The sequence below is a fragment of the Argiope bruennichi genome, chromosome 5, assembly GCF_947563725.1.
Source record: "Argiope bruennichi chromosome 5, qqArgBrue1.1, whole genome shotgun sequence".
Classification (NCBI taxonomy): domain Eukaryota; kingdom Metazoa; phylum Arthropoda; class Arachnida; order Araneae; family Araneidae; genus Argiope; species Argiope bruennichi.
Window position 1 is genome coordinate 88,537,300 of NC_079155.1, and position 24,850 is coordinate 88,562,149.

Below are 24,850 nucleotides of genomic sequence, written 5' to 3' on the forward strand. Positions count from 1 at the left end.
TGAATCGCCGGATTACCATAGATGGCAATAAAGGTTTAAGAACTGCATAGAAGTTATACCATTTGAAATGCCTTTTCTGCTGAACCTCAGAATTATGTGACAGCAATTGGAATCATAAATCGGCCGAGCAAGTAAACAATAAAGTAGCTTACGGAATATAAATAAAATGTATCGATATTAATCAGATACTATTTTTGGAAAAAAGCTATTGATTCCTTTCCTAATAATGTGATATCTGGGCAAGTATTTTAAAGAGATCTCAAAGAAACAGTTAAGTTCAAGGCCAAATACATATTTGAGCACAAGCCTTGTTGAGGGGGGAAATACTGAGGTGGGCGGAGAAACTTACTTATGGAGAGATATAAACCGTTTATGTAAATGATCTTTCGCGTGCACGATGGCCAAAGGTAAAATAAATTTCTTTCTTAACGATAGGAATCATCTTCTTTTTGGATCTGTGGCGGGTTGGTATGAGCGAGGATAGAACCTGAGACCTTGTGGTTCACAGTCCAGTTAAATGACCGCAATACAAAAGCAATTGCTCGGGTAGCGTAGCTGTTAACTGACTTATAAGCTTTCACCACAGACTTTCCCTCCAGTGAGTCGGATGTGAGAAAAGCGATATGGCTGTTGATGGCTATGATGATTTATTAGCTGTTGATTCTAATGCGCCTGTACCCATTTGAGTAGCACCAAGCGTTATAGCGAGCGTGTGTGGGTGAGTGGTTGCTGATGCTGTCGCTGCGTCAAGTGAATCTGACGATTTTGGTTGCGGGTAGATGGCGCCACAACAGCTGTACGAAGGTTGAAGGTTCATCGTCCGAGGTCACCAATGTAACGGATTGAAATGAGCGAGGATAGAATCTGGGACCTTGTGGTTGGCAGTCCAGTAACATGACCACAATACAAAAGCAATTGCTTGGGTAGCGTAGCTGTTCACTGGCATATAAGCTTTCACCACAGATCCGTGACATCATCAAGCTCAAGAACACAATAAAAAAAATCTATTGAATTTTTATTATTGAGCAATGGAGATAATGATATACATTTTTTAAGTAGTGTACTAACAACAGGAGAGGGCCGCCTTTGTCTATAATAACCAATTATTAAGATTATTACTATTATAAATCTTCGATTTTTCTCTGTAAATGATCTGCAGATAATTAACTAAAGTGATCACATAAACTCAAATTCTCATCACTTTTCCGCTAATTTTTATCTAATTTTTCAACATTTTCTAAAAGATATGAATTACAAATAATGAGATCAAAATGTTTACTGTATCAGTTGTGTTATTTCCATGTATTAATCAGTTTTCAAAGGTGTTTAAATATTACTCTGTCATTCATGATTACTTTTAACACATTTCCAAAATTGTATCAACTTTTACGGTATATGGAATATTACACTATAGGATGGATCCTAGCACAGCCCACCTCTTGGCGTCTTTTTGAACTCTCGCCAAACGAGTGGCGATAACGTCGCCAATGTGGCAAACTAGACAGATTTTTTAAATTTATTTTTATTTTATTTTTCATTATATTTATTTCATTTTATTTATTTATTTTATTTTTATTGTTATTTATTTATTATTTTATTTATTATAATATTCATTTTATTTTATTTATTTATTTATTATTTTATTTTATTATTTATTTATTTATTTATTTTTTATTTATTTATTATATTATTTATTTATTTATTATATTATTTATTTATTATTTATATTATTTACTTATTTATTTATTTTATTTATTTATTATATTTATTTATTATATTTATTTATTATATTTATTTTATTTTATTTATTATTATTTCTGGCCTTCAAGTATCGTTTTTTAGTTGAAAAATAATTAAAACAACAAATATTCAATTAGTAGTCAACTTGGCGAGATTTCAAATAAGTCACCAAGAGGTGTGCCCATCTAGGATTTTACCTACACTATTTTCTCTGTATACAAACAATCGCCAAAAACTTTCATCAAAATGTCTGCGCTACTCTAAGTCTTACGAATTAATAGATATTACGTAAGCTATTAATTCCGTTTATCAATTATTGCCAATACTTCATTTATCGCCTATTACCTCTAAATATTTTCATCAAAATATCTACATGCCTCCAAAGTACACGAAATGGAGAAATATTTTATCTTTGTATTGATAGAATATTTAGGGAAATAATTAAATTAATTATTCATTAATTTAATTGATTTCTTTTTTCTTGTCCTCATGTTTTCGCATTGTTCTCTGGGAATACGTGTCAGTTGCTTTCAATCACTATGTGTAAGTTTTTATAAATAGCTGAATTTATTTCGATATGATATGTTAACTAGTTTATCATACGCATATTGCATTCACTAAGTGTCGATGGTTTAAAGTTTAACACTTCAAAATAGTTTTTCAAGGCTTAACGCAACTAAATAAAAAATGGCCATGACAGCAACACTTATAAATTAAAACAGGTCACGACAGAGACAATTTAAGGTTTATTTCATTGCAAAGCACGTAAACGTACTTCGTAATAGTAAAGGAAACTTTTCTGAAGCGGTAAATAAGTAAAAACGTTTCATTGAATTTGTGAATATTTTTATTATTCGTAGTTTGCAAAGCAAAGAAAAAGCTTACATGGTGTTGAGGAATTTTTTTTAGTTTAATAAAATGATCACATTTTATTAACTATATTCTTTAAAAATTAAAAATAAAATTTGAACTAATTGATTTGAAATGAATTTGCAAACCTCTTAAGGTGTAATAACTTAAGAGACTTTAATCACATTCTGAAGAATTTAAAATACTTCACTTTACGATGAAAGTGAAAGTCAGAAAGTCAAGCGTAATTAAACAAGTTTAGAAACTCTGGACACAATCATTTAAACTTCAGCATTTTATCTTTTAGTAAATAAATATTTTCGAAATATTTTTAAAATTAAATATTAAATATTTTTGAAATTAGAATCGGATGAAATGAAAAAAAAGCATCTTAATTTTTTGATCAAATTTAATTCATTTTTAATATCTTTTATTTAAAAAAATTCAATATTTTATTTAATAAATAATTTTCAAAACGAGTTTTTAAATAAAATTTTTCAATAACTTCTGATGCAAGATTTCTGCTTATTTTTAAATCACATTTTCTAATTTAAATGCTGAAATATTTTTGAGATTTTTATGGAGGTAAAATATAAAAGAACTGTCAAATGTATATCAAAGTTTCGTTGCATATGTTTTTAACAAATATTTGAATTTCTATATAAATAGATCAATATTAAATAAATAAACTTCACAAATTCAATTAAATGAAAATTAGTTCAGTTAAGTTATATTAACATACCGTTTAAAAGTAACACTAAGTCTATTTTGAGACAGACCTCTAATTGAATCGCGGTTAGATGACCGGGACGACTCCTGAACTGGCGCCCACCTCTATAAACGTTCACACCACACCAGCGGGAGCACACGTGGCCCCGACGGATTTAGAATGCATCAGACCCTCTTACACGGCGGTTCTTCAGTGGAATCGAGTCTCGAACCTAATCCTCAGGTTACGAAAACTTTACCACCAGGCCACAGCAGGCCAATTAAATGAAAAAATTGCCAAATGAATGTAAGTTATGTGCAATAAAAAATAAATTCCTCATGTTGTCCTCCTTTCTTTTAAGCATGTCTAATCCTTATTTTTAAAATAATAATATGTAGTTAAAGAATTAAAATTATTTTGTGGTTTCTGAGGTGGTTAAGAGACAGAAACTCGAATAAGTAGTAAAATATTTGTAATAAACGTTTAAAAATTAAAAATTTGGTATTAAATATGCTTATCATAACTTAAAAAGGGTAAAATAAGAAAATTAGTTATAAGTGAAAAAATTCAAATGTCATTAATAAATTGATACATTTTGTTTTGACGTCGTTCGTGCTGGTACTAAAGCTTTACTCTACTTTAGAGAGAATTGCTGTTAGAATTCTATTTGGCAATTGTTTAATACTGTTAGATTAACGTCCCATTTTGAATATACGCCAGGACAATGGCCTAACGACGGTAAGTAGGGTAAAACGGGAGAGGCATAGATGTCTGGGATACCAGTTTAAAAGGTTACCATGGAGACAAAATGTTATTGTGTTTGTGTCACTTTTTAATGAAAAATATAATGAAGGTGCGAGAAAAATAATATTCTTTCTCAGTGCAATTTACGCTTGCTAAGACACTGTTGACGTTTGGAGATGAAAATAATTATTTTATATGATGAATGGCATTTACTTTCGCTTACGCCACTGCTCTAGAATTATTTTCGACTGAACTTTGTCCTTTTAAAACAGTGTCTGATAATAATTAAGACATCTAAGTAGAACTCCCTTCTCCGGATTTTCACAGTGTATAGGCAGGGAGGATAATTAACCCAGACAGACTGAACGAATATCAGATTTACAATAATGAATTCAAAATTCATTTCAGTTCTTCGTTATAATCTTTGATGGCATTAGGAAAATATATCCTATTCTGCTAGTTACCATAGTCTGTTTTATAATCTGTGTACAGGATGATTCAAAAGTCCTTTAACAGTTGAAAATTCAAAAGTTTACCGAATAATATAGGTAGAGAGGTAAAAATTGACACACATGCTTGAAATGTCTTGGGGTTATAGTGAAATTAAAAAAAGTGCAAAAGATGGCCAATTGAGGGCTCTTCATTGGCGACAAAAACAATAATTAACATAACAATTGATAAATGCTTAACATGTCGGTCGTCATTCGCCAGCGATACGTGTAGAATAATGTTGTGAACATCACTTGTGCACCATTTCTGTATTAGTGGTGAGAAATTGTCGTCAGATGTTGCTCTTTGGCATCCCTAATGAGTTGGTAGACATTTGACTTCAAGTAACCTCTCAACCAACATCATGCAATGAGGTTTTCACAACAGTTCTAGAAGTTTTGGTAGTCCAAATTCTACAAATGTGGGATTAAACGGACCCTCGGAATGTGTAATGGGCTTCATCAGTCCACAAAAAATTAGACAAGCAATCGTCATCTTCCTCCACTTTTTTGCACTCTTTTTTTTTGTTTCAATAAAACTCCATGTCATTTGAAGCACGTGTATCAATTTTTACCTCTGTACCTACATCATTCCCCGAATTATTAAATTTTCAAATGTTAACGGACTTTTTAATTCCCCTGTACAGTCTGTCACAAAGATAACTCAAAAACACTTTGAGCTAGATGGTTGAAATTTGGTATACAGTATTTGCTCCAAATTGATAGATTTCTATCAAATTTTGTGTAAAACCTCTTCAGAGAAAGTCTGTCTGTTCGAATATAAGTTATACTATACTTACAAAACAAAGAGGGGTGGACAGATAAAATAGACACTTTTCAAATATTGTGTCCAATCTAATAAGGGAGTGACTGTCTGTCGGTCTGTACTGTCAAACCATGTAAACGCGATAATTTAAAAACTCAATAACTTAAATATATCAAATTTGGCATGGGATTTTGTAATTAAAATTTTGAGTCAATTTTTTTTTTCAATCAATTTTTGAGTCAATTTTCGAAAAAAACTTGTCTAAAACAAAAATTCGATTTTTTTGGATACTATTAACAGCATGCCAGAGATTAATCGTCAAATAATTAGCCGCAGAAGATGTGATAGATCTAGTAAAATCGCCAAATTCAGACCATAAGTTAATATTTTATAACAATTGTACGCCAGTGTCATGAAAGACGTTCTCTGGCATGACAAGTTTATCAGAGAATATGCGAGAAAGTTCTGGAGAGACCACTCCAACTTGTTAATAAAACAAATTGACTATAAAATCGCGCTGTTTCCATGCTTCGACGGGTAAAGAAAACTTCTTTTCATTCTTAAAGAATGTACCAATCGAATTTCATGTTTTTAAAATAACTCAAAGACTTTTAATACATCCTATACTTCTAAATTCATATCTCATAAGGGATAAAATAAGAGAAAAATAACAACTGATTTATGCAAAATTCTTATATTTCTACGTTATATTTTTATAATAACACATCAGTAATAAATGATACCCATATCATTAAACGGTATAAAACATGTGAAATGATGTATGGGTGCTTGCGCATTAGAAAAATGGAAGTCATGATACAAATGGCAGCAGATGGAAAACTACAATTTTGACCCAAAACATTACTTCACTTCCTTTAGATAATAAGTTTATCCAGTTCCAACCAGTAACTTAGACGCAGATATAAAACTTTCCGATTGTCAAAATTAGAGATACAAATCTTAAAAGATTCTGAGTATACAAAGTCTCTTAAATATAGAAACATTTCACCTGCTTTTATTTCCTTAGCAGATAAGCTTTATAACAAACTAGCTGAAGGCAGCCTTCAAAATGACATCTGTACATTTACAGTAATATTACGATAACTTAAATGGTATCTTTGCCTGGGTTAAGACGCTTATTGGACTTTCTGCTAATCTTACTAATTCCAGAGTTGAGGTTAAGTAATTTACACAGCAGATAAAGTTCAAAACAAACCAGTTGGAAGCAACCGTTAAAACAGCATCTGTACATTTCCAGTAATACTGAGATAAATTGGAAGTTCTTTGGTGTAAGCTCATCTTTATGGAAGATTTACAAGGTTAAAGATATCGGAGAGTTCGAGTTTGTATTTGTTTTAAATACAATATCTCGGTTTGTTATATCTTTCTACAGTTATATTTTAAAATAACTAATTTCATGCTAACAAAGACGGAATTTAGTAATCGATTTTTTCACTCATTTCTTTATGCAGCAGAGTTTTGAAACTTCGCAGTCATATTTAAAACATTTTAATAGTTTCAGAAATTAATTATCATTTAATCTATAAATTTTTAAATACATATGATTTAATTCTGGTTAACAAAAGTGAAAAAATTGAAAGGAATTTATAAAGTGAAAAATAAAAGTTATTAACCAATTAAAAAAAGATAGATAGAAGAGATATTAAAGTAATCATTTTTATATAACTCTTCCAAGAAAATTTTTTCATCGTATTCTTGTATAGTTTATGAAAATTAATTTCATTTTTAAATATATGTATTGTTACGAATCTGTAATGTTGCTTCCCAGCATAGTTGGTTCCACCATCGGAAAGAATGTTTTACAGTCATCTGTATTGGACGGAGTCCGGTGACGCGTCAGAGGTTCGAAAGCTTGGCGAAAAATTTGGCGACCATTTGGTGACTTGGCGACGAATTTGGTGACTCTGGCGCCAAAATAGATTATACCCGAAACATCGAGAATTTTCCCGATCCGTCCAGTAGGAACGGAGATACGCCTCGAACGTTCCTGATTGGTTGAGAGGCTTCTAGCCCCGCCTCCTGAGACCTATAAAAGGAAGCAGCACCAGCTACCGGGCCGCAGAGATGCGAACCAGCGGAGTCGAAGAGTAGTCGGAAGCGAAAGAGTAGTAGTCGTCGTGAACCAGATCGGAGAGAGTAGTCGTGGACCAGTGGAGTCGTCATAGTCGGGATTGACTGTAAAGAACTGGCCTTCCAGAGCCAAGCGGAGCAGCGATGGAGTGAAGTTAGTGCTGAACTAAGCTGTGCGCTACTGTCTGCAGTAGGGACTTGTGTATGCTGTTGTTGCTGCACGTCTCGGCTGAAGATAATCGTGTTCTGTGCTGTATATAGTTGTCGTCTTTGTGCTGTCCTGTGTGTCTTCGTGTAAATAAACGTCGTTGTTTCATTTTCTACTGCCGCCTGCTGATTGAGTGTTCTCCACACCATATAACTCCCACTATCCAAATGAACCCGGAAATTTCGTAACAGTGTATTTGCTGTATGACATTAATTTCCACAGCTTAAAGCCCATCTTTGTCTTCCCAACAAATATTATGTACACAGGCTGAATATTAGAAAAATTTCTAATTTAATCCAGATTTCTATCAAACTATCCAAATGACCTTGAATGATTTTGAAATATGCTTTTAAAAATATGACATATTCTGAAATGCCAACAGGGTGAAGAAAATGCAAATATTAAATTCTTATTTTTCACGTTCGTTTTTCTACGTAAACCATCAAATGAAGTGCAAATATATCCGAAATTAAAAGGAGAGAAGATTATTTTTGCTATTGTTAAGCACAAATGGATTTTAAACAAGCAAAATATTTTTGTATTTTAGGAATTATGAAATCTTATCGTCTGTTTCAATACGGCGTCCATTCCACAAAAAAAGTATAGAATAGACAAATTGGACCATCCATGAGTGTAGAATCAAACTTTTATTCTTGTGCAAATGACCAACAATTTTATTCATTTGAATGGATAGAATTGGCAATTATACTTGAATAATTCATTGAATTCAACATGTCATCCTAATGATAAAAAGAAACTGTTTGGAAGATTTTACAAGGCCAGAAAAAGTATCATATATATTAATCATAACAAATGACAATGACATGTTACAGTTTTGCTACATAAATAAATTACAGCATAGATACATGTCATCGTATAGTGAGAAAATACGTGTTATGGAGTATTTATAACTATTCAAAAATAAAGTGAAATTATTTCTATTTTTGTGAATTATTGTACATTTTCATAAGTGAAATACTTTTTGAAAATTTATAAATGGCAAAACTGGATGTCTATGTGAAAATTTACATCTAATATATTATCTGTACATTTTGTACAATCTACATGCGCGATTAAAATACCGTTCAAACATTGTATAGGGCAGAGGCTGATTCGAGAGTACCAAAATTGGTACATAGTTACATTTTAAACAGTAAATGCTCACAAAGAAAGAGGTTTGGAAATTTTCTTTAAATTTTAAATTAAAAAAATTAATCAAATTTTCAAAGTCTTCAAACTTGAAAATTCGATTAGTTAATTTACTTAAATTACTTCAAACCATATTATTGCAGATAATCTAATTTTGTACCAATTGTTTTTAAAAATCAGCTATTCAATTCAACTAATTTTATTTTTCTAAATCTTTTATAAAAACTATTTTTAAGTATATTTTACAACAATATTTTTCATTCCTTTAAATATTTTATTTATACTCACACTCACAATGATATAAAAACATATTTTTGTGTGCATATTTTATATTACTGTAATCAAAAAAGTATTAAAAAAGAATGTTTCATTTAAAATACATCTTTAGAAGATATCGTCTGCAAAATTTTATCAAACACTTTTAAGACTTCCATAAACATTCTGGCAACGGTCAGGAATTTATTTCTTTTTATCGTCTGAAAATAAATTTGTTTTTGATAAGAATTTTCACTTTGTTGATTTTCCGAAATGACGAATGTCTTTGAGTAAAGAATATGCAATAAATTTTATTTTTGCAATGAAATTTTCACTACAATAGTACATGAAATGTTGCAAGAGGTTTTTAAGATGACAGTTTATCAAAACAATAGTATTTTATTTGTATAATAAGTTGAAAGATGATGGAGAATCTATCTTAGACTATCCTTTGTGATTAATGATCAAGATATCAATAAATTCAAAAATTTGAATCAATAAATTCAAAATTTTTTGTTCTTTGTAATAAAAGTTAATAATAAGAATTGTTAATCAAGTTTCTATATGGATTGTTTGCTGCAAATCTATTAAAATATCAGTTATCATTGCGACTATTAGTTTCTTCAAGAATTTTGAATTTGTTCCCCACCCCTTCCTAAAAAACCCCCATAACATGTTAAATGTTAGAAGGCAATCCCCTTCTAAAACCCAAACTTACTATATACTTTCAATATAGGAAGAACTCAATAATCAAGTGAATAACGCTTGAAAAATAAAGCAAGATCGAAAAAATTACTCAAAGTTGCTGAAAAATCAAAGCATTGTCGAGTGTTTTCTTAGAATGTGCATTATGAATTCTTTACAAATGGTCAGGCAGTTAAAAAAAGATTATTATTACGCCGTTGTGTAAAACAATTAATTGAAAATGGTCTGAAATATGGCGAGATAACTCATTTGTTTTGCGCCAAGATAATGCGCATATTTCAAGTACAATTTTTTTTTTTCTGTAATTTTTGCTGAATATTCAACAAATATTGTTTTACAGGTTCACGTTTTCACATTTCTATGATTGAAATTTTCTCTTCCTGGTAATCGTTTTGAATCCATTAATTTGATTAAAGAAACTTAGTAACGAACTGTGAAGAGGTTTCCAAAATGACTTTAAGACATGTTTTCATAACTGGGGACAGAAGTGGGGACAGTTCAGTTGGTGGAGATTACATTGAAAGATATGCAATAAATTAATACTTTCTGTCTTACGCTACCATTTCAGTTACTTTCTAATACTGTAGTTTAAATGAGAGTAAATTTCTTAAAAAATTTAAAAAAAGGAGATAGACGAATTAACCCTAAAATATTATCAATCCTCAATGTTTCGGAAGTTCCTTAAATCTATATACTTATAATAAAGCTCAATGTGTGTGTGTGTTGGCGCTCTACAGGCCAGGTCATTTGACATACAGCTATCAAATTTGGTACATGTATACCTTAGAGGTCGGGAATGTGCACCTGGGGTCCCTTTTTTTGAAATTTTAATTAGAGTTTTAATTATTAATTAAAAACTAACTTTCCCGCCAAACAAATCTTCCATTTTCCCCACCGCCAAATGAGTAAGGCTTAAATTTTTTTTTCTCCAAACAGCAATAAGGCTAGGGTTAACATTTTTCGGCGGATTATTTCAAACAATTCTGTTCATTTTCTTAATGTTTTATGCATTTAAAATTAAACGTTGTTAATTAATCCATGTTTCAGATTCACTCTGAAGTACTTTTGAATTAAAATAACACAGAATAAAAGAAATTAAAAATGTATAATCTGCATAGCGTTACCCCAACTGGCGTAGAAAAATTCCCGCATTTGCGTTACCGGAGCTGGCGAAGAAATTTCACGCATGCGCATTCTGATTGTTTCCATGACAACCGTTATCAAAGTATGATTTAAATTATTTTTAGGTTAGTTGCATGCTTTTGCAATTAAATCGTATTTATGTTAGTTATATATATTTTTTGTATATGCTTATAGTTTTAAGTACATCGTTTTTTAAGTAGATTTTTTTAACCTGTTTTCAATTAATTAAATTATTTTTAGGTTCGTTGCATGCTTTTGCAATTAAATTGTATTTATGTTAGTTATATATATATTTTTTGTATATGCTTATAGTTTTAAGTACATCGTTTTTTAAGTAGTTTTTTAAACCTGTTTTCGACCGATTATTTTAAACGATTCATTTTATTTTCTTAAAGTTTGATGCATTTAAAATGAAACATTGTTAATGAATCGATCTATTCATGATGAATCTGAGAAAATTTTGTTGACAAATTCTTGAGATATTACATAACTTAAGAAAGATATTCTTGAGTGCCCATAAAATGCTTTGTTTCAGCTTTGTAAAAAGGCTTTGTTTCAGTAAAAAATATTATTATATTAATTGCAGTTTAGTCATTTCCATTTTAATTTTAAGCCTAAATTCTACCGGAACTAACAGAAAATTAGAGAGATACATATTATGTTATGGCTGAAGGCCTTTATATTATTATGAGTGAATTACATGACTATCAAAATTTGAAGCTTTAAACTATTTGATGAAGAAGCTATTAAAGTAGGAATTACATAAAATATTTAATTATTAAAATTTTAACGAGCATTAAGATTGGCGAACCGGCTGGTCGCCAAAGGTGGCTAGTAAATAAATAAACTTGAAAAGAGATGCAATGAATTAAAGATAATAAACTTTGAAGGAGATGCGAATAAATTCGGATGAATAAATTGATACTTTTTGTCTTATACCACCGTTTCGTGTACTTTTTGATATGGTAGTTTAAATGAGAGTAAATTAAAAAAAAAATCAAACAAAGATAGACGAATTAACCTTAAAATATTATCATGTTACAAAATTTCGGAATTGAGGTTAGAATTTCTTTAAAAAAAACCCACGAAAGGAGATGCAATAAATCAAAACTAATAATAAACTTTTGAAGGAGATTGAGTAAATTTTGATGAATAAATTGATACTTTTTTTATGCCACCATTCCATGTACTTTTTGATACGGTTATTTAAATGAGAGTAAATTTTTAAAAAACGAACCAGAGACGAATTAAACCTAAAATGTTATGAAACGATGTTTTAGAATTGATGTTAAAATTTTCTTAAAAGAACATTTGAAAAGAGATTCAATGAGTTGAGTTGAGTTTGTTTTTTATGGACAAAAGCTATCTTTGGCTAAGCTGTGCCAGATTCTTGAACTTAAAATATTTATATCAATTGGTAAAAATCAAAATATGGAATGCTTACAAAATCCAAATGTCTAAAAGCGTGAATCTGTGAGCCGTGAAAAAGTGCAACAATGATGTATGGGACTGAGCCAAAAAGCTCAGTTAATGTTTAGATGTAATAATAAAAACCAAAATTTTTTTTAAAAAATTAAAAAGGCCAAATGCGGGGTTTTAGAAATCAACTCGCCCAATTCAGGTCGAGATTTCTGAAAACATGCAAGGCGCTGGATAGAAAAACGTGGACATTCTACAAGAATATGTAAAACAGAACATAGGATTATTACACATTGAGCAAAAGGGTGTTAGGTCCCCTATCAAAGGATGTCGGTGGGTGAATCGAGTGTATCCAATCCTCAACCTAGTTAAAATTGTCCAGTTTTCTGCTGTGTAAAGTGGGCTAGAAATCTATTGTAGGCTTAATTGTATGAAGCTTATTGCGAATCTGTGCATCCCATTCAGTTTGTCATTTGGAATGCAAAATGTGACGTATATATTTCTTATAATCATAAAGAGGAATCTGTGTTGACAAGAAAGTAGTAGCCAATTTAGCTGCCATATCAGCATTTTCATTTCCTGGAATTCCCACATGTGCGGGGACCCAACATAAGATAATTTGAAATCCCTTCCAGATAAGTTTGTCACACAATTTTAAAGATTCAATGAAGATTTCATTGAAGATTTCTTGAAGATTCATACAAGATTCAATGAATTAAAAAAATAAACTCAGAAGCCGATGCAATAAATTTTGATGAATTGATTCATACTTTTTGACTTATACCACCATTCCGATTTCTTTTAGATACAGTAGTTTAAACAAAGAGTAAATTTCTAAAAAATAAAATGAAGATGGACAGATCGAAAATATTATCAAACCACGAAGTTTTGGGCTTGAGTTTGCAATTTCTTTCAAAAAAATTTTGTAGTTACCTTGTACTGTAATTAAATGTTTTAGGGTAATTAAATTCATGGTTGAGGTCAAATTTCCTTGTCCTTGGAATTGACAGTTGAAACTGGTAAAATGATTCATAGTAGTTTTAAATCCCACCTTTGAAACACGAAACATTTTATCACTTGACGACAATCCATAAATCTTATCCGATGTCCTTTCGTAAGAAATTCTTATCAACAACTGAGACTTACAAGGGTTTCCTCAGACAAATCTCAAGTGATGTCACTGTCATAGGTCGCTTTTTTTCAAAGGTCTTTTGTGACAGAGATGGAGATAAGGTTGCTCTCTAGGAGTACCTTTTATCTTTGCCGATATTCCGTGCTTTGCTGGCTTCAACGTCATGAACACAATGCGTGAACAGAATCACGTCCAATGATAACAATTACATCACTTTCATCTGAGCTGTGCCAATGTGAAATATCAAATTATCTGTTTGAATATGGGATGTTTGATGAATTTATTAATTGCAATTAATCTTGTAATTTTCATCAAAGATTTGTATAAATTGTTGAATGAAGATTTTAAATAAAAAAAATTATTATTTGATCTAAAACAAAATGAGTTTTTAATATATTTTTAAAAATAGAAAATAGTTTTATTATAATATTTCATTTGCGTCAGGGAATTAAAAAAAAATAAAAAAATTGCTCTATTCTATTTGAATATTCTATGGAATAGTATAATTCGTCCCCATTTTGTAATCAATGTTAATTTTCACAGATGTAATAATGCACAATCTGTTGGAATTAAATGAGACAGAATAATCAATATTACAATTTCGTAAAAAATATATAAAATTGCCTTTTAAAATATTTTACATTTTTCTTTGAAGTTTATATATATATATATATATATATATATATATATATATATATATATATATATATATATATATATATATATATATAAGAAAATAATCTAACGTGCAATTAGAGGTTAGATAAGATGTTAACGTGCAATTAGATGTTAAATGTAAAGCATTATTTATTTATAATGTATTAAAACCTTGCAAGAAATCATTATTTATCATCTTTAAAAATTTAAGGAATTTGAAAGTTCAAGATATTTATTTGAATTTGTATAAGTTACACATTTATACGTGCATAATTTCTATAATCATTATTAAGAAAATTGCCTTTAAAATAAGAGAAAATGTGTTTTTCTTAACCGCTGAAGAGAAATGCATCACAGAGTAATCATTTATGCTTTAATTATTTATTACAAGAAAAAAATAATAATTGTCAACTCCAGAATATTTATAATTAAATTCAAATTCAGGCAGTATAAGATTAAAGTGCAATATCGAAGGCAGTATTACATAAAACAATTATAAATAGATGGCAACAGAAATCAATTTACCTTCATGTGATGCACACCAGATACATAAAATCTAATTTTCTTAGGATTATTGAGAATTTTCTGGTATAAAAATGTTTAAGACAATTAATATTAAAATTAACGTGCAATTAGATATTAAATAACGTAAACAACTACTGTGGCGTCAAGTGATTTCATTGTATTATCAACTTGATAAAATAATCATGAAAAAGAAATTAATTTAAGATAATTATTAAAATTATATGGCTTCATTTCATGTTTATACGCTTTCTCCTTTTCCTTCTTCTGTTTTCGATCTTTCTACTTTTTCCAAGGAGTTTGTTAATTATAAATTTTACCTTGAATATAAAGCTATCTGAAACTATTGTTAGAGTTATTATGTTAATTTTCTTGTTTATAAATTTATCACTTTTCTATTTTTATCGTTTCAATCTTTCTTTTTTTAATGAATTTGCTAATCAAAATTTTTACTTAACCAAATGATGTTAATGGTATTCGTAAGTAGGTTTGAAGTTCAACTGTAAATAATAGGAAAAGCAGCATTCAACCAAAAAAAATTGCAGAAATTAGATACTTGAAGAAATCATTCATTAAGTGAATTCCTCATAGAGCACTTTTTTTTATGAAAACAAACATTGTAACAAATTTATTAGCGGTAATAAGAGAATATAAGAGATTGTATAAAAAGGGTTGCCATTATTATTGTTCTATATAGGAAACAGCCATAAAAAATAAATTAATTAAAGAAATTATTTTAAAAGAAATATAAAATAAACATATATAAAAGGCATATTTTGTGCAGAAATTCTCATTTTTATGTAAAAGTTCACACAAAGGCAATTGAATTTACTAATCGTTTGCTTTATCAATAATAATTATCTTCCCAAACTAGATACATACTCTAATATCAAATATTAAAGGTGAAACTGAAATTCAAACATTAATTGTTCTATTTACTGTCTAATTTCCGGTACAAAATAGCTTTTTCTTCCCACGCATCAAATAAAAGGGCTCCATTTACCCAGGCTATTAAGTTATGTCTTTTCATTTCCTGCCGTGCCATTAGATAATCCTCGAATCATTAGTTTAATTTAAATTATCTAAACACTAGAGAACGAATAAGTGAACTAAAGATTTGTTTTCTTGCTTGCCAAGATTTGTTTCCAAGAATGTATTACGAATTAAAAGATCGGATTTTCTGAACTTCTTTCAGGAAAGACCAAGAATTCTTTATAATATTGATTAGTGTTAAGATGTATACATTTTACAAGGTTTACTTTTTAGACTTTTTACTATACGAATTCTTTAATAATTACGAAAAGAGTCTTTCATGGAAAAATATCATCACAATTTTCTAAATATTTTATTTATTTATTTTTATTTAAGTATCATCTATTTATAATAGATTGTTTTACTGTGTCATTATTTCGTTAAAATAACAACACAAGAACAAAAGATAATAAAAAATGTATAAAGAAATCTACAAAAAATATATCCTTACTTTTTAAAAGGAAAATTCTCCAAAAGCATTAGAGAATAATTTTTTAATAAATAATATATATATATATATATATATATATATATATTGATATTTAAGCTTTCATTTATTGTAATTTATGTCATATTATCAAAAAAAAAAGAATTCTGCAATCGATTTTTAAATACATTTTTTGTGCACTTAAAGTTTGAAATTTAGTGCATAAAACTAAAAATTAGAAAATCATTAAAATAAAAAAAAATTTCATTTTTAATACATCAATAAAAGTGCATTTTTAAATCAGTTTTGATTAAAAAACTTTATTTATTCAAGCATGAATCAAATTTTAAAAAATATTCAAAACATTTAACAATGATTTAAAAATTACTGTACAATAAATATTAAATAAATATATTTAAAAAGATCAAAATAAATAATAATACGTCAGGGGTGCATAATATTGTACCACTTGATTAAAATGAAAGAAATTTAAGTTTAAGTAAATTAAAATTTAAGTTAAGTCAGATTAACATCAAATATGGAAACTATTAATATCTACTGCATCATCGTCTTTGCGTTTTGAGAAAGACCCTTAAGAAGCGGCACATTCCTCCTAAAATTGCTACGTCACACGATCAGAAGAACATTAGATTTAGATGGATTCAATATGACTAATCAAGTCTTCCAGAATCAAATACAAGAGACAAAAGTAACGAAATGCAAAAGTGTACCAACTGAAATAAATACCAAAATAAAAAAATGAGCAAATGGGATCTAAATCGGTTTAAAAAATGATAAAATGTAGCTGATAAATGAATATTTAAAGCGAGTAGAGCATTTGTATTTCTGCTCTGTTATTTACGCTACTAAAAATTATGCTTAAAAAAAAACAGAAATTCAACAGTTTACATTTGACAAGGACAAAAATTATTTCATTAAAATTCCAAGCAAAATATTTCGAATAACATTGAAGCTAAATAATATGCATGTCATAATTTATAAAGGAGATATTCTTTTGAAATAAGAAAACCCACTCCGAAAATCTAATGAGTGAAAAAAAATTACTACTTTCGAAAGGCTTAAACAAGTAGAATTGATGAAATAAAATAAAATAAAAAAAATAAATAAATTAAAAAATTTACAAAATTTTATTCTGTATTAAAGTTGTTTGTGCCTTTTGCGGAGAAAAATACCTCTTTAATTCTCAAAATTTCGAAAAATAGCTAAGGAAGGTCGTGTAAACGTTTGTTATATTTAATCAAACAAAAATTAATTAAATCCATCTAATGAAACTTTTTTCATTGCAACACGACATATTTGAAATGTTATTTTGGAAAAAAAGTAGTGGTAGATTCAATGATATTTTTAAAGAACATCTTTAATTCGCTGTGAGATTTATTTAAGACAAATAGTGCAAATTTATCGCCCTAGATGGCAGCACAATCCGAAATATTTCTTTTGCTCAGATAACATAACTACATTTTCTTTCCAATAGATGTCAGCACGTGTACATATCAATTGAAGAAAAGAACTATCGATTTCAAATGTCTGATAAAATTTTAGATATGGTGAGAATATATTGCTTTAATTTACACAGGAACAGCTTTCCTATTTTACGAATGAAAAAAAATGTCCATTCAATTTGGTATTAAGTAAATTGTAATTAATAATTACTAATAATTTAATCAATCGTAATCAATGGTATAAATATTTTTATTAGAATTGCAGAAGAGTGTGAAATTTTGGAATAATATATATTTAAAAATATTGATCTTAATATCAAATTTAATTCACAGCATTTAAAAATCAAAAGATAATAAGGGAATAAAGATAATTAAGAATCAAAAAATAATAAGTATAGGGAAGGAGGTGGTAAACCCTTGAAGAACTTGAAATCTGCAAGTGAAATTTTGGCTTCAAGATCTTAGGAAATATACAAGACAAATACCAAAGATATTTATAAGATACCAATTTATCTAAACAGTTGTGGTTTTTAAATTTCAAGCCCACTTATACGCGAACAAGCAGATAGATAGATAGTGTATTATAATTACGACCTTTTGACATATATGTCCTAAATACACATATACAGTTTTCACGTTAAAATATTGTACCAATTTTTATTTATCTAGACATTAGCATTTTTGAGTTAGTGTATTCATATGCGCATGCGCAAATAGACAGATTTCTATTAAACGGAATTTTTTTTTTCAAATCTTACTAACAATTTGCAAAAATGATATTAAGAATATATGTCGAATTTTATCACTGTAGTTACAAGTTCATAACAAGAAGAGAAAAAAAAAAGAAAAAAGAAAGAAAGAGATTATTCCAAAAATATGTTTTTCAGGATCAAAGATGAGTAAATTTCAATTTCGTTAAAATTTATAGACCGTATTTTTTTTTTTTTTTTTTACTATTATACCGCTTTTACTTTGAATACTTCTTTTATGCGAAGATAAATAAATAAATAAAAATAAATATGCCAGTTCAAATTTCATTCGTTACTTTTTCACATTCTCTCCTATTAAAAAAATAGATTATCAAAAGAAATTTATTCTGCATTAAAAAAGCATAAATACTAAGGTACGAATTTTTAATATAAAGTTAAATATTAACGTTATTTTATGTCTTGCAGCAAATTAAATTACAAATACTGAAATATCAATCTGAAAAGTTAAAAAAAAAAAAATTAACCCACCTTTCGAGATTCTAAACCCATCAACTCAAGAAAATTGAATTTTGTTGATCGAGCAGATCTAATCTTCTCAACCGCGAGGAAAGTAAATATCGAAATCGAATCGATTAGGGGTTATTTTTTCAAGCTTTACGAATCGCTAACATAAATTTAATTTCATCGCATGCATATTTGATATATTATGGATGCAAAAAACGACAAAAGAAAGTTTATTTAGGACATGTTTATTCTGTTGTTTTTTTTCCCTTTCTCTTTCAGTTATTGGCAAAGTGTGAAATCCGGTATTCTTTAATTTTAACAACCCTGCATGCCCCCGCACATAGAATCGTGAAGATTTCCGATTATTGGAAGTAGGTAGATATGGAAGAAAAAATTATTTGTACCTTTTTAAGAAAATAAATTTTTAAAAAAAGTTCCATTAACCACAATTAAAAACAGAAGATAAGGCGCTTCAAATGGTCTCATCAAAACTTTCTCGCCAACTCTCTAATAAACGTGTCATGCCAGTGAACGCCTTGAATGGCATTGGCATACAATATTTACGAAATATTAATTTTTGGCGTGAAATTAGAATTTATTAGAATTCCTATCACCCTTGGCGATAAATCCCTGTCATGCCATTAATAGCATACGAAAATCGAATTTGAATTTTTTTCTTCACCGATTGAAAAAAGATTTGACAAAAAATTGCATTTGTAGCCACAAAATTCCATACTAAATTTGGTATATTTAAGGCATTATCGCGTTTACATGTTCCTGCATGTACAGACCGACAGATAATCAACCTGTTGTTGAATTTGGCTCGATATGTGATGTCTGCACTATAGATGTATACCGAGTTTTATCTATCTAGTTATCTTCGTTGTTGTTGTTTCTTATGGCATTTGCCATGGACAAGCCCGCTGTTCGAAGACAGCCGATTTAAGCCTGAGGGGGAGCGCCTCTTGTTTCTATAGTAGCGCCATCTAGGGCCAAGAGAACGACTTAGATACACACACGTCACACCCCTTTTTACGGGGCGGACTTCATTCACGCATTTCATTCACTCATCCACAGATCGTAATTTAGACCTGAATCAGAGAACGACCACCCCTGATCCAGAACCCCCAGTGGTATTACTCTCGACATGGAGGACTTTGTGACCACGACAGATTTATACGCGCGTCAGGCGCCATCAAGCACGCGGGGAATCTTCGGCCGGCGGGGTTCGAACTCGGAACCTAAGGTTGTAATTTGTAGTTATATTCGAACAGCCGGACAGACGAACTTCCTCTGAGCAGATTTTTACTCAAAATTTGACAGAAAGCAGCAGGTTTGGTATAAAGACCAAATAGGAAATTTCAACCATCTAGCTCAAAACCTTTTTAAATTATCTTTGTAACAGACAGAGGGTCAGACGGACATTGTCCAGAAACGTGTTTTTCGAATTCAGGGAGGTTTTAAACGTAGAGATTCGTCAAAATCTCGAATTTGAATTTTTTTTACTATTTCTATACTTTTTCTAGGCTACGTATACGAGAAAGCAAAAAGTTACGCTGGCCAATAAAAAGGACCAATGGTAATTCTTGATTATAGAATGAATTCAGATATAAAATTGGCGGTAATATAATATTTAAAAAATACAATAAAATCAGCGAAAGTGGTCGAAACTTTTTCTCTTCTTTCTTATTTCCTTTCCTCCGCATAAAATTGGGAATCTTTGACAAGATCGCAAATACCTTTCATGAAATTAGTGAACGATAGTTACGAATATAGATTTTTGGGAAAGTTCCAGAATACTTTTCTGGAGACAGTAAGAAAAGTCCAGAACTCTTGCCTGGTAAACTAAAGAAATGTCCAGTATCTTCTGGGACATGAAATAAAGGAAAACATAAAATCAAGGAATTAAATATTTACACAAACAATGAATCGCATTGTCTCTAGAGGGATTCGAACTTACTGTCTCTAGATTATGAGACCATTCGGCCATGGAGATTCGACTGACTCTTTTCAATGCGGCAATATGTATTTTACACACTTTTTTTTGCCAGCTAATTGACATCAGATTTAGAATCACAAGATGACATACCGAATTTCACTGATTTAAGTCATTGTATTTACATGCATTCAAAAGTAGAGATTGATAGACACGGTCAACCTTTTGACGGGCATGTTTAAAACTTTATATCTATATTTTATATGCTAAATTAGTGCGCGAAATTTCATGTTCCTGTCTATTAGCTTTTCTTAGTTTTCGAATTCATTTGAAGATATAGAGTTCTTGTAAATAGATTTCGTTAATAATTTGATATGCATCTACAGATTTAGTCGCAAATCCTTATACAATAATTTCCACCGTTTAATGCAAAGCGTTTTGGAGTTATTGTGTTCGCAGACAGACAGACGTAGTGCAAAAAAATCTCTCAGAAAGTCTGAAACTTAGAGATTCGGGAAAATCTCGATTTCGGTGTATTATATATATATATATATATATATATATATATATATATATATATATATATATATATATATATATATATATATATATATATATATATATATATATGATTATAGTAATTTGAAACAAAACAACGAGAAAACAAAAGCAATGGACAAGAAACAAAACAATGCTAAAATAAAGCAAAAGCAAACATAAAAAATAATAAAATATACAGAGGCAAGTCAGCCATCTAACTCTCCCACCCGCCACGAAGGCACACGGATTTAACCCATTAAAACTGAATGACCGGACCGCCGCAACAGCAACACTGGCGGGAACTGGGGTTGAGTCCTAAGCGCCGTCACCGGCCACGGTACAACCCTCCCCGAAGGAAGTACGTCCCGTCATCGATGGGAGGAGTCAGATACCCCACCTATTAGTGTACCCTCCAGGGTGGCGAGATCCAACCACCATGCCGGAAGCATCTCATCCTCATTTCGAGGTGCCCCCCGGGGGGGGGGAATATATAGAGGCAAAATAGCGGCATAAATAATAAATGTTTATAAAAACATTTCCTAAATTTGGACCCAAAAAAATTCAAAGAAAAGTCCAGAAATTGGTACAAAATGTCCTAGAGTGAAAAACAAAGTCCATAAAAATATATATTAAACAGAAAATTGAGTCGAGAGCGAAAATAGGCTTAACCATTAACAAATAAGCAATAACTTAATATAACTTGTCAATAAGAAATTTATGTTCATATCTTTTTAAACAATTATCTCATAATAATTATTCTAAAATTATCTTAAAGTAAAAAAAAAAGAAATCATATTTTTAGCTATATTATTTTTATTTCCATAAGAATTTTTCTTTAATTTTAAAATTTAATTTAATGCACAATCTATATCAACATTTTTTATATTATGATGAAATTCAAACTTGTATATCAGAAGTTTCATTCTTGTGATTTTGCCATTGTTAAAAATAAGCTCGAAAAAATTACTTTCTTTGGACATAAACAATGAGCAGGATTTTTACTTCGACTTTTATTACTTAGAGCATATATTTTTTTCATTTGTATATGCTGTAATTTAATGTAGAATTATTCAATTAAACTCATGTTTTTCAGGGTTATTAAATAATAAAGTAAAATATTAAAAAAACACAAACTCCATATCAATAGTTTCATAACCTAAAAAGTCAATAACAGAGCTCAGAAATTGATTGCCAAAGGTGACAAGTATATATAAAAACTATTTATCATAAAAGAGACTGTTCCTGAAAGTGTCGCCGAGTCTTTAGTGAAGTGGTCAGATGCCTTTTTTTAGAATTTATATGAGGGTGGATGTCCATTTTGGAGAAAGTGACAAGAGGGGTAGATGTGTAGGAGAAGGAGCTCTTCATGTTCGCAAATAATCTTCAAGTTATGAGCAAAACTCTCTTCTATCAGGTAGTTTCCAGTTCCATGCTGATTTACTCAAATGAAAGAAGGCGGTAAGGAGGAGAGAATTCAAGGAGAAAAAGGGGAACATTGAAGGTGATAAGGAGGCAGATGAGACAAAGTAATGACGGTTATTATTTGTCACTTTACCTATACTTTCACAGTTAGGGTTATGTTAATGTTAAATCAACAAAGTACGAAATGTAATAGCCGAATCCTTTTGAATATTACATGCGTGTCTCGTGACTTTTAATGTTCGGGTTCAGAATGCTTTAGACTCAAAAATTTTATTTTTCTACATAACTTAGGTATTTCTGAAGAATGTACGATATTTTAAATAAAAGTTTTATTATGGCATTTTATTTCTTTTTTTTCCTTAATAGGGAATGCTATTCTATAATATTCTTAGTAATCATATTCACTGTTCAGAAAAAGAATTCTGTCATTTAATACCTAGGAGTACAAGCTCAATCTTTTGATTCTAAATCCTAATTGGTCTCGCCGAAAAGAGAACATTCAAACTAAAAGGGCATAAGATAAAAACTTTAAATAAGAGAATAAATAAAAGATAAAATAAATAAGTTATAAATAAGAGATAAAAATATGTCAAATAAAGAATGAAATCAAAGACAGTACACGTTTTAATGCTTTAAATGTAACAGATATATTATATTTTTGTATGCTTAAAACTCATCTAAGGGCAAAAAATATGACAGTATAGCATATACAAAATATTCAGAAATAACAGCAAAATTCTATAAAAAAACCAAATGAATTTTTACAAAACTTTTAACTGTGTGAAAGTGACTATAAGAAAAACTACCAAATATTATAATAAGAGATGAAAACAATGACATAAAAATCAAACAAAATCTATTAACAACAAACACTAAGTGAAATAAAAACGTCACCAAAACGGAGAATTATATCGATTTATATCATATATATAATATTTATAAATGATAAATTAATATGAGATATTGAACAGTTTTCTAAAACAGCAATATAAAAATCAATGTAATTTTAGCGGATTGAGATGAGCGAGGATAGAACCTGAGACCTTGTGGTTCCCAGTCCAGTAATATAACCATTATGCAAAAGCAAATGCTTGTGCAACGTAGTTAACTGCCTTTTATGCTATTCACCACAGACTCTCCCTCCAGTGAGTCGAACGATATGGCGTTGAGTGGTGATGTATTTGAGTGCTGTTGTCTAATGGGCTTGTACCCAGTTGAGTAGCGCCAAGCGTTATGGCGAGCGTGTGTGGGTGAGTGGTTGCTGCTGCTGCTGCTGTTGCGTCAAGTGAGTCTGACGACTTTGGGTTGCTGCGGCTTTTTTGTGTTGCTGCGTCAAGTGAGTCTGACGACTTCGGTTTAATGTGGGTAGATGGCGCCACAACAGCTGTATGAAGGTTGAAGGTTCATTGTCCGAGGTCACCAATTTGACGGATTGAATTGAGCGAGGATAGAACCTGGTACCTTGTGGTTCGCAGTCCAGTAACATACCCATTATGTAAAAGCAATTGCTCGTGCAGCGTAGTTGTTAACTGGCTTATATGCTATTCACCACATAATGAATATACACTTTACCGATATGTAATTATTAATTTTGTACTTACAAATTCAGAGAGAAGTATTTATGAATATAAATTTACAACTAATTAAATAAATAAAAATAATTATAGATTATAATACTTCTGAAAATATATTTATAATCAAGATTAACAATCACTCTGACAAAGGGCTTTCCTTTAAAAAAATTAAATCATTAGTTTATTCTCAGAGGCAATATTATCTCCAATATGTTTACAAATTTCGCAATACTCTCTGATCACACTCAATATTTAAAGTTTTTCAGTGAAGAATTTTCAATATTGTACAATATTCGGCAGTTAATGAAAAATTACCCACGTTGATATTTGGAATAAAGTTTCAAATTAAAGGAATTATTACCCAATAAATACTTTAAAAAAATGTCTTTACTTTACATACTGCGCAATATTGCTTATGTTACATGCTGCGTTACATACTGCGCAATATTGCTTATGTAGTATTTGGTATTCTCCGTATTCACATTATAGCTCTATATTTCCCAATATTATAGAATATTGCGATGCTATTGGGATAGTCACCATTGTTTCTCAAAATATTATTAAATTCTATATTTCTATTTTCATTTGATGACTTCATTAAATGAAATTTAAATGCAAAAACCAAATCAAAAACACACTGAACCACATTACAAATATTTTCAGAA